At 41.8% G+C, this 17,510-nt stretch overlaps 1 long non-coding RNA gene across 1 annotated transcript; it reads left to right on the forward strand.

Moving 5' to 3' along the window:
- The first annotated feature begins 677 nt into the window (after positions 1-677).
- LOC124659300 lies at positions 678-2,815 on the forward strand. Its single transcript, XR_006989530.1, has 3 exons — positions 678-755; positions 1,185-1,327; positions 2,211-2,815. It is a non-coding gene; the product is annotated as an uncharacterized LOC124659300 (long non-coding RNA).
- The last annotated feature ends 14,695 nt before the right edge of the window (positions 2,816-17,510 follow it).

Genomic DNA, 17,510 nt, shown 5'->3' on the forward strand with positions numbered 1-17,510 from the left:
ATCCTCTCGTCGTTGATGCCCTACCGCCACATCCTCTACCTGTGCACCCTGCCATCACGTCCCGCGCCGCTCCGCCCCGCCCCTACCACCGCAACAGCGCTGGCTTGCCCTGCCACTGCGCCACGAGCCAACTAGAGGTCGCCGATGTCCTATGCCCCGAGCCAAGGGGCGCTCTCCGACGTTCCTCGTCCTCACGAGAGGGTCCCGCGCACTCCCGTCGCCCTGGTCGCCCATCCTTGCCATCGTTGCCTCCCTGACCAGCGAACTCTGGTGAGGTCAATATGATCAGTCTAGGGGATTTAATCTGTATCAAGGTATTTATACATCAGGATGCGACATGGATTATTATACAAACCAGTCATTTATACATCAGGCAGCGACATGGATTATTTATACATCATCAGAGTGCGTCCAAATGTACAATGCCCGTGATGTATCTGATTCAAGCTTATGTGGCGGGGATGATATTCAGGAAGCATATGTATGTTCCTTTTCTGCATATAACGTGTATGTCAATGATTTTATGGAGCATCTCACTATATTCTAAACTACCATTGTGATGCATTTGTAGCTTGACCAATGGCTGAGTACGCCCCACTCCTTTCAGGCTCTAGAGTTTAATTTTATCAATGAAACTCTCAGGCATTTGTTTTCCTTCCACAAGTCATGCTTTCATCCACTAGGTAATCAAATCAGGCTCCATCTGTTCACGAGCAAGCGGAAGAGTAACGAGACAAAAGATGTCAGCACTCCTGGTATGTCTATCACATATCTCTGTTTGTAAATAATCTTATGCTAGCTTCTATCAGATATCGATCAATCTTCTCAACTTAAGCAACAAAATTTAAAGATATACAAGAATAAGTTTTTTCTATTCAAATAATTATGCTAGATACACTTCTATGGAGGTTTTAATTAATTGTTCAGATCGCTTCTTCTTTGACTGAAAGGGTTGCAATTTTGTACTATTAGCTGCCGTAGTCAGGGATCCCCCCTCCAGTGGATCGTCCCCCTCGACGTTTCACCTTAGCTTCTCGTATTAGTATACAGATATATACGCGGTAATGGCCATATTAGTTGATCCAAACGTTGTGCAGCGAAGTAAAGCCTATTAGCCCATCTTCCGTATTGCCTTGTTTTACTGGATTCACTCCATTGGAATTACCATCCCGGTCTGATCACAGGTCGTATGTAGGCGACGAGGGGCATGGCAGCGGCGCGGTAGCGCCCTAGCAGGAGTACCAGCGAGATGCAGAAGGGGATGTATCACGTACTAATGATCGATCATCTAACTTGCTCCGCCGCTTCACGCAGCACATGTATTAAGGTATGCCGTGCTCTGGCCCCTAAACAACTGGTCTGCAATCTATACTATACCTCACCTGAATAAGGTATGCTGTGTTTTATAATTAAAATTTGATCTCGCCTGACTAAGTAATGCCTTGTATAAACAATTCAATTTCGCCTGACTAAGGATTGCAGTGTGTTAGAATTACAATTCAATCCATGCATACCACTGGTTGGTTAGTTTTTTATTAGACCGAGCAGAAATAGCATGATAAGATTGAATGTGCAATTTATTTTTCAAAAAAATCTTCATGGCGAAGAAAAAGAGAAACGATTTGTCACATTCTCACATTTTGACAGTGGTGCTATATATGAGATATCTTATATTGTATTATACTATCTTATGTGTCGTTTGTTTTGGTTAAAAAAATTCTTCTGTACCATTTGGTGATAGATGTCTTCCTCACCCCTCCTATGGTCAAATCCTGGCTCCGCCCCTGTCCATGGTTAACTACAGATTAAACGTTATCTGATGTGCGTAAACATAGGAGATAATCAGTCAATCAAGATATGACGTGATGTTCTGGTTCAGTCTTCTTGACTTGTTGTCAGGTCCAAAAGTATGAATCTGTTTAAGTTATGGCTGGTGAATGTGAAGAGGCATGCACGCGATAAAGATGGGATATTATCTCAATTATGTTGCTGAAAAAAACAGAGGTGTAACATACTTAGCGGTAGAACTTTCAGTTTCTTATTTAGGGTGTGCACCTTAACCCTAAATGTGCATTGAATGAGAATACAGTTGAATATAGAAAGTTAAAACTTTCTCATACTAAAATTACCTAACTGAACTGCAACAAGGTTCTCACATTTAGTATTTTCATATCTTGCCGCTAGAACTCTGAGGTTTGGTTTCTATGCAGTGTGCCAATGGAAGGGACAACGATATACAAGATTTCGGAGTGGCGACATTGACTCTGTTCCTGTCATGCCTTACAAACCAGTTTCTTCATCATTCTCTGTATCATTTATGTATTCCTAAATTTTGCACATGAATGTGCTGAGCCAGAAAAGGTGACATGTGAGGCCACAGACTAAGCAACTTTGTGACCGTTCAAGTACGTGCCCGCTGAAGACCGTTGTGCTCATACGCTTCGCCGCTTCCACACTAAGAGCAAGTCCAACAAGGGGACTAGCGTGTCAAGAAGGAACTTGTGCAGAGGAGCAACAAAAGCATTGCACACGTGCTCCAACATTGTTGCACGCCATCAATTGTATGTGTGTAAACAAACCGGGAGCTAGGGGAAACAAATCCGCAGGTGAGTTAAACTCTCTTGGTACCGTTACACTGCTGATAAGAGGAGCAACACTCATTGTATAGTTGCTCATTAAAAAACAAGCATTTTGGTCGATAATTGTACACACTAGCAAGTGCATGTATCTTTTTCCTGCTGTTGTAGTGGGATCAAGGCACATACAATTATGGAGGAGATGACATGCCTCAAAGTATGAGAGTTGAAGCAATAAATCACCATTTTTCCTTTTTTTTTTCTTTTTTGATCTACCACATAGATTTGCATTATTCTTTCCTCTAAATCTAATATTGCAATATAGTAATTTATATGTGCAATTTTCTGACACTACAATATAAAAGACCGACTATCGTGTATGAAGCATGCCAGCCTTTCTCATTCATATTAAGTGGGGACACTTTCAAATCTTTGAACTCTCTACCATGTACTATTTCCTCATTTCTTTCGGACTATTTTTGTAATCGCTGGTGACATCTCATGTATCTCTATCATGTACTATTTTCTACTATAAATATATGTGGTGTTGATTATCCAAAAAACGGGGACACTTTCAAGTGTGAGGCAAGTGCAGTTGACTGAGGAGATTCTAAGAGGAGCAAATGTAGAATGAAGAGGGTCTCTTCAAAGATGATAATGTCAGAGAAATGTCGGATGAGAACAAAGATGGGAAGACTACATGTTGGTTATCACATAGAGAGAAATCCGAAGAAAAACAAGACTTTGATGTTGTTGAACATCACATGCACGTCATCCATTAAATAGGAAACCCGGCTAATCAATCCTTACATAGTAGCACCGGCATTATGCTATATTAGTATTATATATACATTCACAAGCAAAAGTTAACTCATGTATAAGGAACCGGTTGTATGGCCTGGTCTCCTCGCTATCAACAATGGCTAACACATGCACGAGTATGCAATTTTCAAATGCATTACATCTAAATGGGAAGAGAGGGAAACTTTTAAGGAGTGTTGTGCTTGATGCATATATTATGAAATACCGTGAATTGCAAATACTTTTCTTCGTTGTACGGATTTTAAATTTGTTGAACCGTAGCAACGCACGGGCATTCAACTAGTACAATAAATAATACAGTAATGAATTAGAAACGTGTGGCAAATAATGTGCAATAATGTTTCTCTAAATACCACACAACAAAGTTACTGTAAATTAGAACAACAATATCCCACAGACCCACACGCTCGTTTGTAAGACTGGATTTTTTTTGTTCAATAAAAGCGGCCGGGGCAACCCATTTCGAAAAATAAGAACAATATTGTTACTCTAAGCTAAAATCTAAGCACACCGTAAATGTAACCTAAATTCCAAGAAAAATTACTTGAAATATAAGCTAAATTAGTATAAATAGACTAAAACTAGGTTTGGGTAACTTTAGACGAGGCGGCCTCGCTTAGTGTCGCCTGCTGAGGGCCCAATGATAGTTCAGTCGTCCTCCAGGCTGCCTCTGTCTCATGGCTCTCGCCGGGGAGAAAAGAGAGGTTTAGGCTGACCTGTAGGTTGGGTTTTTGAGAACCACATATTTCATTAATCGAAAACCAAGTTACATGAAGCAACACATGTGGAAACTAAAAGACAAACCGGGATAAAATGATTATCCCGAATTTGCAGATAAAATCCTAAAAGATCGAGAAATATAAAACGATCCGGTTTCCTGCAACCACCGTAGCCAGCGGCCGCCGCCCAATTCCAACGCTGCCGAGACGGACGCAAGAAGTGACGCCGAGCCTTCACCATTGCAAGATCCAAAAAAGCACCATCGCCAACGAGGCTTTGTGAGTCGATGAACAGGCCTGCTGCAAGCAGCGAGACACATGTCGCTGTGGTACGTCGACCGGGGGACGTCCCCGTGCTGTTTTCGACCAAGATACGCCGCCTCCCATCGACGAAGTCGGAGAAGAACCACATACCAACCACCTCCGAACCAACATCTTCGCTCCAGAAGAACCACCTCGCCCCGGCCCCCAGCGCCGTCGTGGACAACGACAAGCGCCAGTGACACGTCGAGAAACAGATCTCGCCAGATCTGAAGACCGGCGAGAAAACCAAGCTGCCAACCTGAAAGATCGACAAGCACACGTTGCCAACAACTCCAAGACGCCGCCGTGAAGGTCGCCACCGGTGTGGGAGTGGAGTTGAGTTAGATTTATTTACCCGGGCGCCGCTCCCACCACCCCAACGACGCACCACAGCAGCCAAGCCCTAACTACAAAACGGAGGAGGAACGAGGTCCCCTCCCCCTCCTGCCGCCGGAGCGGCAAGCGGAGGGAGAGGGGCCCAGATCTCACGCCGGTGGAGATTGGATCTGGCCGCCGCCTGGTCTCCAGGGAGTTGGGCGATTGGGACGGCTCCTCGGGAGGCGAGGGCCCTATTAGTCCACAGATCTCGCCAGATCTGAAGACCAGCGAGAAAACCAAGCTGCCAACCTGAAAAATCTACAAGCACACGTTGCCAACAACTCCGAGACGCCGCCGTGAAGGTCGCCGCCGGTGTGGGAGTGGAGTTGAGGCAGATTTATTTGCCCGGGCGCCGCTCCCACCACCCCCAACGCCTTATGCATGAACATAGCCATCTCACGCTTTCGTGTGTTGTCGCGCTCCTACTCCATGCAGGAGAGATGGCGTGGGAGCTCCAGATCCTGGTCGTCGATGTCCTCGCTCAACGCTCCATCCTTGCCTGATGACGAACGGCTACGTCCGCCACACCTGGTAGAGCCGCGAGATGAGACGAGGCCTCCACCGCACTGAAATCGTTCTACTCCCGGAAGTTTAGCTGGTGATGGTGCTCCAAGTACTCGTGTGCTGTGAGGTGATGGTAGTGTGCCCTTCCATGTACTCGACATGGTGATGTGCCTGGTAGGGCGCGGCTGCCGACACAACCTCGAGCTCCAAGGATGTTTGTCGAGGAGGTCATCGGATAGATCAAGAGAGAGTAGTGTGGGTGGCTAGGGTTAGAAGTGTCTGAGAGTGAGAGAGATTGGAGTGCACAACGACATGAGGTTTTCTTGGGTTGTGCTAAACTTGGCAACGGAGATTTCATATATTTCTGTTTGCAATAAGTCCATGTTGCCGAGAGGAGTCTAGGTGACTGTCAGGCATGTCCGTATAACATCCTGAAACTTCAAGTTTATGTGAAATTTAGTGACAGGCATATAGTTATTAAATGTCTTAGATAGCGACTCGTGTGTGCGCCTCTAGAAATATATTTTGATAGTTGCGTCATAAAACTCGTACTTCTTCCTCATCAAAGACTCGGAGTCATTTGAGAAAAACACGTTCCGATTGTCGACTAGCCTATCATAATAGGGTTTAAGCTCCCATCATGAAAAAAATGGATTTTATACTAGTGTACACATAGGAGTACGACGACCGCCATGGGTAGATGTGTAATATTCTTATCTCTACATGTTGCTACCTTTGACTAGAAAATTAATGATCTTATGGTGATTAATTTGAAGCGTAAGAATATAATTTATTTATTTATATAAAAATTAATTTATTACAACTAAATGATTCGTTGTGTTCCTATTTGGGTACTCCTATTAAGGCTACAATTGTCCCACTATTTTCCCATCTCGCCACTCCTGTACTTCGATAAAAAGCTAGTCAAAATAGAATAATATCATTTATTGATATTAATTTTTTTTACATCTTTATAACTATACCGTTCTCTCCATAGACAATCGTCTAGCAGCTTGTTATACTTGAAAAAATAACCACATAATAATGCAGCTAATTATTGGTATGAGACAATATTATTGATAAATTTTAACATCGGCCATATGGAAAAGTGCAGTTACGCTACACTCTAAACATACATTGAAAAGAAAGTGAGGTTGTTTATTTTCGAGATACTGCTCTTAAAATTCTCTGGTTGAACCAATTTCTTCAGTTAGAGAAACCTTAAAAACACATAAAAGATATTTTTATTAAACAATTTGTGCACTTAGATGAATTTCAGATGACTATGGATCCATGATGAAAGTCGGAAGAAGAGAATTTCATGAAGGCCGGAGGGGAGGACTAGCTAAGGGAGGTTCAAGTCTCCGCGCTGTTGAGGGGCTTGCTTGGTGTCCCGGCTTCACAACAACGGTATGAAAGTGGGGGCGACAACACAGGTGAAGCGCAGAGTTCTACCTTTCAGGGTGAAAACCCAAGGTCTGGCCTTAACTGGTTGTGCCTGGCAGTGACCTTGGTGGAGGCATTGTTTTGAGAGCAGGGACTATCTTCAGGGTGAAAACCTAAGATCTTTGATCGGGCGACGACGGTGTTTGAGCACTGTTCCCTTCTTGGAGGCGTCGTTTTTTGGAGAGTCTGTAATTCAGGTGTTGTCATGGCGGTGGATGTATTGTTGTTGTTAGGCCCGAGATACTGTAGCGGGACTTTTGTTTCTTAGTTTTCTTTTCCTTTTTTTGGCTGTGTGCATCCGTAGTGCCATTAGGGTGGTGCGTTGTTGCAGAGGCTGGGTGTAATTGGTATCTTCTTGATATTAATATATTCCCTTTATCGAAAAAAAAAGATGAATTTCAGATACTCCTACTTCAGTGTCCTGAAAATCGCGTAGTATGTGTTTGTGCCTATTTAAATTTTCTAAAAATCATGGGAGGGAGTAATGTTGAAGAGGTTCCTGAATGAAAGGTTGCTTACTTTAGGTGGGAGTAAATAGAAAGGGATGACTATTATATAGCAAACAGAGAAATGGGAAATCCAAATCTGACTCACGGGTGCATATGAACTTGTTGTGTGAAAATACGTTTTGAAGTGTCAAAAAATTGTGAAGTAAATATTTGCCTGTATATCCAGACATTCTACATTTACACACAAGTTTTCGGGAAAAAATAATTTTATTTTTGTCGCATGTAAAATAAATAAATTTAGATGCTCCAACACGACTACATACAAAGAGCTATCACGTCACAACTGTTGCCGCAAACCACCGAAGAGCTATTATAAGGTATCTCTAGAGAGACACCCCAAACGGACATAAGTACGAGTTATCCATTTTTTGTCTGTTTGGATCCGGTTCCGGATATAAAAAAATGCCCATTTTTCCTACTTACCTTTTTTTACGCGAACATTAATTGGGAAGGAGAGCGGCTCCAAGAATAGGAACGGCGTAGCGAGCAACGTACAGACCGCGGCGGCCATCGAGTTGGCTGCAGCGTTGGCCGCAGGAGCTGGAGGTTTGCTGGCACGCCGCCTGAATCCTCCTGCGTAGTTGAAAAATATTATCTATGCATGTGGAAATTCTCTTCTCATGCTCATCTATACCAATATAAAAAGACCTAGAGTGGGGTGATCCAAAACATCTTAAACGTCTAACACTAATCAAATGGACCAAAACTAACCCGTCATCTCCGCTAAAACATATTATCACCCCGCATTAAAAGCTGTAATCTGTACCTACCAGCACTAACAAAATAAGCGCAAACATCGTGTCCAGCCACACGAAGCCTCCTTGATGCCTCCGCCCTTCGTACCACGCCGTTGCCCTCACGGCCACGCCGCCGTCCTGCGACCTGCCGGCCCCCTCTAAGCCCTGCCGCCAACCCGTGACCTGCGGCACCTACCGGCCACCGCGCGTCCATTCGTTGCCAAGTACAGCTCCTTCAAAATATGTCAATCTTGAAAAACTGACTAGCTGTAACATGTATCCTCTTGTCTAAAAGATTCAAGGCATATTCCACAGAACAAGAACCAATTGTGAACATATATTTCATATGCGCATTGTGAACTATGGTACCATGTTCTTTGTTCATCAGGGTTCAAGTAATATTACAATTTTTAGGGAGGCGGTATTTTTAAATTCCAGATACATGCATGTCCAGGTGATTTAATTGTGCCATATATGCAGATCTTAGAGAGCTGTAGAGGCAGAGCAATAATAGAGAGTATTATGCAAATAATAAAGATGAGTTGCAAAGTGCATATGCCAAACACGAGAACTTAAAAAGCAGTCTTGTTGTTCGCTGCTGTATTTTTTTTAATGAAATTTGGATGAAATATAATTGTTAGAAACATATGTTTTTATATGTTGCTCATTGGTTCTTATAGAATTTTGTTTATTTATTTTTACACTTTAATATGTTGGGATGTGCGTGTTTGCTGACGCTTACTCAGTCCAAAAAGTTCAAGATCATTGCTATAGTATTTCAAAGAAATAGGAAGGGAACGATCTTCTTGGTTTTTTCTTGACAAGCATCATTGCTGGAACCCACTACTAGGTCGTCGCTAAGATCCTCAACAAGTACCTAGCTGATTGGGACCTTCTGCATTCGGAAATGTTTCAGTTGGAAGCCAAAATGTTGTGGTATTATTGGTCATGTACGTATAAGGTAACTGTAGTTTATATACGTTTCAACATTCCTCTGAGAAACTGCACAAACCATTATAGTTAAATTGGACAACCCTATATATTTATATTTAACTTTTTTACTCAAATATAATTTTACTATTCTCTCCACATATTGCCATTTTATCCTTTTATTGTACCTAAATATTAACTACATAATAACAAAAGAAATATTAAGACAAAATTATTTTATTGGGTTGATTTAATGTTGACATAAAAGATTACACTTTTCGCTACATTTAAGGCATATATTGCAACGCCCTATTCTTTCTTTTCAAGAAAGTGCTCTTAAAATTGTTGGGTTGAGCCAAATTGTTCTTTACCACTGAAACATAGGAAATTTGTTTACACACATATGTTTATAGATCATTTGTGCCACTTAGATAAATTTCAAGTATACGTATGTGTTTGTGCCTATGTTGGTGTCCTTCAAAATCATGGCAGAGCGTGAAGCTAAAGAATTTTCTTGAATGCATGGTTGTCTATTTTAGGTGTAAATAAATAGAAAGGGGTGATTACAATCATACTAATTAGAAAATGTAGAATACACGAAATATCTATGGTGGTTATCTCCTCGAAATTGTTTAATTGATTGTTTATTAGTGGAGATCATTGTGTCGTCAGGCCTTCGTGGCTTCGCTTGGACTTCTCCTTGGGAAGCTAAATCGACAAATATTCTGCAACTAGTTGCGAGTGCATCCTATTTTTTGTGATACTTCCAAATTTCCGAAAAAATGTAAATTAAAATTATGGACATTGGTTATGACATATGTTCTAAACCTGCAATTTTTGTGTCAAAGTATGGCCATATGTGACCTGTGCAAAAAAGAGAAGACATAAGTGAATAGTGTCATCTACTATTTACGCACCATTTGTTCTTTTTGTGTAGATCACATATTGTCATATTTTTGGATGAAACTTCACAGATGCACAAGATACATCGCAATTTAGATCAACAATTTTAGTTTACATTTAAAAAAAACTTGGAAGTGTCACAAAAAAATGGGAGTGCACTGGCGTCTAGGCACTAAGCCAGGGTTTACTTTGCTTACTACCGCAATAATCCATATCATCATATGCTTTCTATCTATGTAATGAACTTCTGAACTGCAACAAGCATGTACTCCCTTTATTTGGGTTTCCAAGTCAGGATAGAAAGTTTGCTAATATACCAAGAGGTGGGCTGTTTAAGATGAGCTAATTTAGAGCAAGTACAATAAGTTCTAATCAGCTGGCTATAAGAATTAAAATAGTATATTATTGCTTAGTTGGAGGAGAGAGAGGAGGAGAGAGGAGAGTGGACTCTTATGCAAGAGCCAACTCTAGCACGTGTTCCTAGGCACTTTATGAGAGTGAAAAGTGGGTCATACATTGATAAAGTACTACATTTTTATAGCTCACTATTGTATATGTTGACTCTAAGTTGGCTATAAATGACATGTCACTTGGCTTATAGATAGCAGCTGGCTACACTATTGAAATTGCTCTTAGAGACGTTACACATTCCATTAATTGCAGCTATAATCATTCCATGTAAATGGGCCAGTAGATCTCTTTTTCCTCCCTTCTACTCCCTCTGGCCAGTTAGGGATAAGAGAGGGAGACAGACAGCCTAGAGGCTTTCTTGCTCGAGAGGTAAGGAAGACGCATGAATTAAGGAACATAAATACTCCGGACTTGTATTTTAGAAATAATTCTGAAAAATCTCTCTGGACATAAAAACCCAAATAGAGGGAGTATTGCCATGTCGTTCTACCACTTGATTACACACCGTGCTTCTATTGCAAATTGTATTAATTATAAGCATGATCATTATGCACTTATATTTCCATTAGTCTATGACTTGTCCCTTTGGTTATCCTACCTTGATGCACAAACCATGTCATTCAATAAGCTCGATTTTATTCGCCATTTGTATATGTACCCTCAATATGCAAGAACGGCAATGATTAGCCGTTCAACAAGTTTATGTACCTCGGGTCTCAAGGGTTCTCACCAAAGAGCCACATCATGTGCACGGGGTGCCACCGCGCTGGCTCTTGCTAACACGTGAGCCGGGAGTATTATATATGCCAACACGTGAATGGAGTTTGTGATGTTGCATGGATGGTCAGCATTGCGGAAATAATTACAGTATTAGTCTTTCGAGGGGTCCCACCTCAAGCTTACTAGACACCTTCATGGACTCAAGCAAAGTCATGTCACAGTCTATGGTCATAACATGGTCAATGAGTCTAGATAAGAAAAATAAAAGACAAAATACAACTTCCGGAGCTAATAACAGTCGGGGCACGAGCAAACTTGTCACTTGCTGGTACACGCAATTGTGCTGCAGTCGCAAATCCATTCAAAATGGCTCAGAGGCTGACACGTGTTGTTTGCTATTTGTTGGAGTAAAAATTATGTATACTATCTGCTTAGCCGTTGTATCCCTTCCCCTCCACACCCCATTTGATCTACGATTTTGCTCTGCGGACGATCATTCATGTCTGACCATTTAATCTACGATTTGTACGATCCTCACTCTCCACGGTGAGAGATGCCGAAAACGCAAAACACATAGGGCTTGATTTCACGTCGTACATGAATCGGATGGAAATCATCGGACGTGTAGCACTACTCATGAGGACGTGGGCATAGCCCAGTGGTAGGAGTCGCAGTGACGTACCCAACGACCAGAGTTTGAATCCTGTCTAGAATGAATTTCTAGAATTCTCACGCCGAGGTCCCGTTTGTACTATATCATTTAGTGTCTAGTTCCTCCTAGCACTAATTCATTTTTTTTTGTGTGTAGCACTACTCATTGATCTAGCTTCAGCTCCTGCCGCTGCTGAAGCCGTAGAGGGGCGCGCGCATCTTGGCCTCGATAGCTATGAGCACCAAGTGGAAGCTGCCGTGCGCTGCGCGTCGGCTAGGCAGATAAAGTCCGTAGAGTGGCTGCTACCGGAACGGCGAGCACCCCAACCAACGCAGTTGCTCACCTTTGGGTGGTGGTCTGGTGGAGCAGCTCACTGAGCAAACACCTTGCTGCTGACCTGCTGGCATCATCAGCGACGGCAGCGGCAGAGCCGCGTCGACCGGTTCTCCTGGTGATTCTCCCGCACGGTGCCCGGAGGCTCACGAGAGCCCACGTGACACGATAGGGGTATCACGTTGTGCCACGTGGCCATCCATGTGCCTCGTCAGCCTCCTCGTGCACTGCTTTGGCCCACCCAGTGGGATTTCTTTTCATAAAAGCTTCGCGTGTAATTTTAGCGGAATTTTCTTCCTTCATTTCTACGAAAAAAATAAAAAGGAGTTTTAGCTAAAACGACATCAATTCTAACAGTTTTTCCATTTCAAACTAAATCATTGAACAAAATATTTGAAAAGGTAGATATATTTTGTTCGTGTCCAAGGCAACAAGATAGGAGATCAGTGTGGCAGTCCGCACGGCCAGATGTAACATGATGGATGGTTCAACGGCGGTGATGCGCGCATCCGACTGTCTTCTTGGTGAGCCCTCGGCCATCCTCCTTGACGGGACCTCGTGTTACTAGAGGGCGCTACAAACATGCTACGGGCGTCACGTCGTCATCGGAAGGGAAACACGCCGTTTGGTTTTTCTCGACGCGTCCATTCAGAGGATCGTCGCCGGTAGAACCTTTTTCTAGGCCTTCACTAAGATCATTTACCAGTACATAGTTGGGGATAATTGGCACCTTATGAACAAGATCAATAGTGAGTTTGGATCTTTAAAGAATATTAAAGACATGGTAGGTGCTTCAGCCGCACTCGTAAATGTTTCGGTTGGGAGCCGCAAAACTATGTTATTATTGTTCATGTACATATATGGTAACCATAGTTTATCAGTGGTTCAATAGTCCTGTAAGCAACCGTACAAACCATCATAGTTAAATTGGACAACTATAAATTATTTATACTAATCTTTTTTACTGAAATATAATTTCACCATTCTCTCCACATATTGCCATTTAATCATTTTATTATACCTAAAATAATTAACTATATAATAAAACAACTAATATTAAGACACAAATATTTTATTGGTTTGATTTAATATTTCCATTTAAAAATACACTTTGCACTACATTTTAAGGCATATATTGCAAGGCACCGATGTTCTTTCTTTCCAAGATGGTGCTCTTAAAATTCTTGGGTTGAGCCAAATTCTTGTTTAGAAGTGAAACATACGAAAAAAATGAATACACATATATGTTTGTAGATCATTGGTGCCACTTAAGTAAATTTCAAGTATATGTACTGTGTTTGTGCCTAATTTAGTGTCCTTCGAGATAATGACAGAGAGCAAAGCTAAAGAGTTTTCTTGAATGCATGGTTGTCTATTTTAGGTGTAAGTAAATAGAAAGGGATGATTATAATCATTAATAACTAGGAAATGTAGAATACCCAAAATATCTATGGTGGTTATCTCCTTAGAATTGTTTAATTGATTGTTTATTGAAGTGGAGATCATTGTACGGTCACCTCTTTCTTGGGTTTCGCTTGGACTTTTCCTTGGGAAGCAAAATCGACACAGCCAACACGCAGCGTAAAGGCATCTCCAACTGAGCGATCCAAAATGGATGTTTAAATTGTCTCCGCGTGTTCGTTTGTGTGTCACCTCCACCGGCGCCAGCACCTTTGACCTTGAGGACTGTGATTCAGCGTCTCCTGGGTCAGGCATCCTCCGGCCTCGCCTTGACATGCATGCGACACCGAGTCCGGCCTCACCTCGACCGGCGCCAGCACCTTTGACCTTGAGTCCCGATTCGGGCCGCATGGCTGCCCCTTGAGCCACCGTTGATGGAGCACGCCGCTGTGGAGGAGCTTGAGGTTTTTCTAGGCGCCACAGCGAGAGGAAGTAGGGAGGATGGGGGCGGCAAGATAGGGAAGGTTGGGGCAGGGGCCGGCGAGGTAGGGGAGGAGCGCGTGTTCTGGATAGTGTGATTGGGAGTGGGGAAGAAGTAGGTGAGGGGAAGGTCGAGTATCTTTAGGATATGGTCAAAGATGCAGTACTCTATCGGTATGTGACATGGGTATGCCTAATGGACATGTCACGTTATACCGCTGGTTTATGTTTTCAGGTATCTTAGGAGTTGAAGGCGTACAGATCTGAAGGTTTGGAGGCCCATAAAGCTGAAGATATGCGGTCCGAGGGAGTAGACTCAATATAGGAAAACTCCCCGTTGTCATCTTGCCCGCGATTGCTTGAAGGAGAGTTGGACTGCATTCGAGCTTTTGTTCCCGCACTTCTTCACTAAGGTTGATGTGCCGGACAAATTCGAGCCTCTTTCGTAATTGACACCAAAACATTACCGCTGACATTCAAGATTTCTACCTAGAAATTGCTTTCAGGAAATATGGATACTTAGTTAATGCCATAAATTAGATTCACCGTTGAAGAATTATGCTCCGATGAAGAATTACTGAAATGTAATTAAATTACCGTTGAATATTTCTACCAATGAATTACTGTGAAAATTAATATAAAAAATTTAAAAGTTGGTGCAACCAATTTAAAAAATAAAGACAGACTGGAGCACTGTTCATGTGCACTCCTTGTGTACCATCCTCTATGACGGGGCCTGATGCTATTTCGAGGGCGTCACATACATGATATAGGCGTCAGGATCAGAAGAGGAATATGTCGCTTGGTTTCTCGACTCATCTACTCGCATGATCAATGCTATGGAATCACCTTCGAGGCCATCACCGGGATTTCTCAACAAGTACACATCTTGGATTGATTGGGACCTTGCGAACAGGATCAACGGGGAGTTTGAATCAGCCAAAGATGACAAAGACGTGGTACCTACTTTGTCTACTTAGAAATGTTACTTATAGGACAATGTTAACATTGATAAATTGTAGTTATCCTACCCTGTAGAATGAGATAATGTGTTATACTGATGTTGACAAGTTCAGTTGTAACATTCATCTATGCACACAAGGCTCGCCATCTTAATAGACCGTGTCATTCATTGACCATAGTTTTAAAACCAGATCTGCGGTTTAACCGAGTGAAACCGGAACCAGTGCCTCGGTCGGTTTTTTAAGCACATTGCTTCCTTGCCGGGTGGTATTGAACACAACATCTGCGGAGAACACCCTATGTCCATGCCCCTGACTCCATGGACTGTGCACCATAGTTTAAAATCCAAACCAGAACATGCGGTTCAACTGGGGAAAACAAGAACCATTGCCGCCGCCGGTTTTTAAAGCGCACTAGACCGTGAGCTCGAATAAACGACCGGTGAAACCGCGGGCCGACAAGCATCCGGTTTGGCTGTCTCGATTGTCTTAGGATTGGAAAAATTAACGTGAGGCAAGTTGGATTCAATCCTTGTACCTTAGGTGCCCGCGCCCGGTGGAATCATGCAACTGACGACTGCGTTTATTTTGATCAAATAAAAGGTTGGCGTTAGTTTATGCGGTATCACTGAAAATACAACAATAGCACACATATGCGGCTATCCTAATTATTTACACGTTGCTTTCTTGAGGCAAAAGAGTCATGGACATGGCAAGTTGCTGCTCCTAACTACTCTGTTTTGTTAGTGCATTATTATGCATTTATGCTAAGTTGTAAGTTGGAAATATTTTTGTGTACATCATTTTTTATTTATTACATAATTTACAATTAAAAATATACTAGTTGAAGGCCCGTGCGTTGCTACGGCCCCTATTTCTATACTATTAAATTTTGAAATTATTACAATGAGTTCAGACATATTTCATTTGTAGTAAACATATAGTGTACATAAATATTCGCCTATATAGAAAAGATATGCACTCAATATTATAAAAATTAAATATGCTTGCAACCTTTACATTTTGATTTAAATGGTTGCTTCACATCCTGATAAAAAAACGCTTTGTTCAACAGAAAAAGAAAAGAACTGAACTTGTCGCTCGATCAAGTTGCTCCTTTGACGTGGGCGATTTAATTATTGTTACCAACACTACTATTATAACATATAAAACCAAATATGTAAGTTTTAATTTTACGAATAGAAAGGCTTTCTAGATCTTCTAAGTAGTATTTTCTTCTATAAAAGTATATATGGTATTAATTGTAGTAAAAAAAAGTCAATCTTACTTCTCACACAATTCGTGGCAGCAGTCCGATTCGTACCCCTGTCAAAATGAAGAAAGAAAACAGCCAAATCCATGTAGTCAAGCTAATCCTAATTGATGAAGTCAGATGAAATCGGCACTAATATTGGAAAATCAACATATATAGCGTTTCTTCCCTCCTCCGTATCTTCCTAAACTCTTTTTTGATAAAAGCATGTTACTATACAAACCAGGATGAAGTAAACTATATGTTTTTGAGAAAGATAGACTGTTAGCCAATTAGATGGGTGATCCGACTGTCATAGCTAAACTTGCATCCAATAAACAAAACGATAGCGACTTTACCTGGCGGGAAGAGCGTATCTTAATCACTGGCACCGCAGCTGAGTATACATTGTCTGTTACAATAAATTAATTTAATAAGAAAATCAGGGTGATGAACCCTTCAGGGTTTCCTAGCTCTATTGTAAGCAAACTTCTTAATTAATTTGTGGCTTTGCACACACTATTCAAATTTGGAAGCAACAAAGTTATCAAAAGATGTTTTAAGCTGGTTGATCTCATCCTATACATACTTCCTTCCCAGGTTCTTGTCACCATTCTGAATATTCTTGAGGACGCCAGCATTACAGACTCTAGGATGGCAGTATCCAGAAAGGAGGATCTTAAGGCCGGCAACACATGTTCTAGCTAGCTTCGGCCTCCTTGGCATCGTAGCAGCTAGGAATTGTTTCAGCTGCAGATATGTTAACTTCACGTGTATGGTTTTGATCTTGTCTAGTCTTCATGTCAACTGGTAGAAACAAATGATTGGTTGAGGAGCTTCTCAGCAGCCTGCACGCCTACAATGCAGTACACAACCTTCACTTTATCTCTCATAATCTCTTGCTTGTTCCCTGCCAGCAAGGAAGAAAGATAAGCTTTGGAGAAAAATAACTGAGCCACCAATTGTACTTTCACCTTTATACCATATTTCGTATCACATCTCAGGTGCCATGGTCTCCAAAGGAAAAGGAGAATCGTATACTCCTAGTGCTTCAAGAAGCTCATATTATTGACCTTTCCTTCTTTTCTCTGGGACTTCACACATACATACCTCAGATACCTGGATAGAATAGGTTACCGGATGATCAGTTAATCATTTCTCAGACTGACTCAAATACATAAAAAATTTCTAACCTTTTCAATTTCTATTAGGGCCATCTATAGTCAGTATTATATTAAGTAACATTTAACCCCACAATTAGCAGCAGTATAGCAACCCTTTCATTGCACATAGTTTTTAACACACAGATAAACTAACATATTCATCATGGTATTTTTTTTTGGAGAGCTAACGACCCTTGGCCCTCCACGCTTTCACAGGCTAAAGGTTCACCCACACATAATAACACTTGCAACTCGACCGTACTGATAATAGCACCTTCAGGCTCAATACGGTAAATAAGCAAGGGCGCT

Source organism: Lolium rigidum, chromosome 6, assembly GCF_022539505.1.
Source record: "Lolium rigidum isolate FL_2022 chromosome 6, APGP_CSIRO_Lrig_0.1, whole genome shotgun sequence".
NCBI lineage: Eukaryota > Viridiplantae > Streptophyta > Magnoliopsida > Poales > Poaceae > Lolium > Lolium rigidum.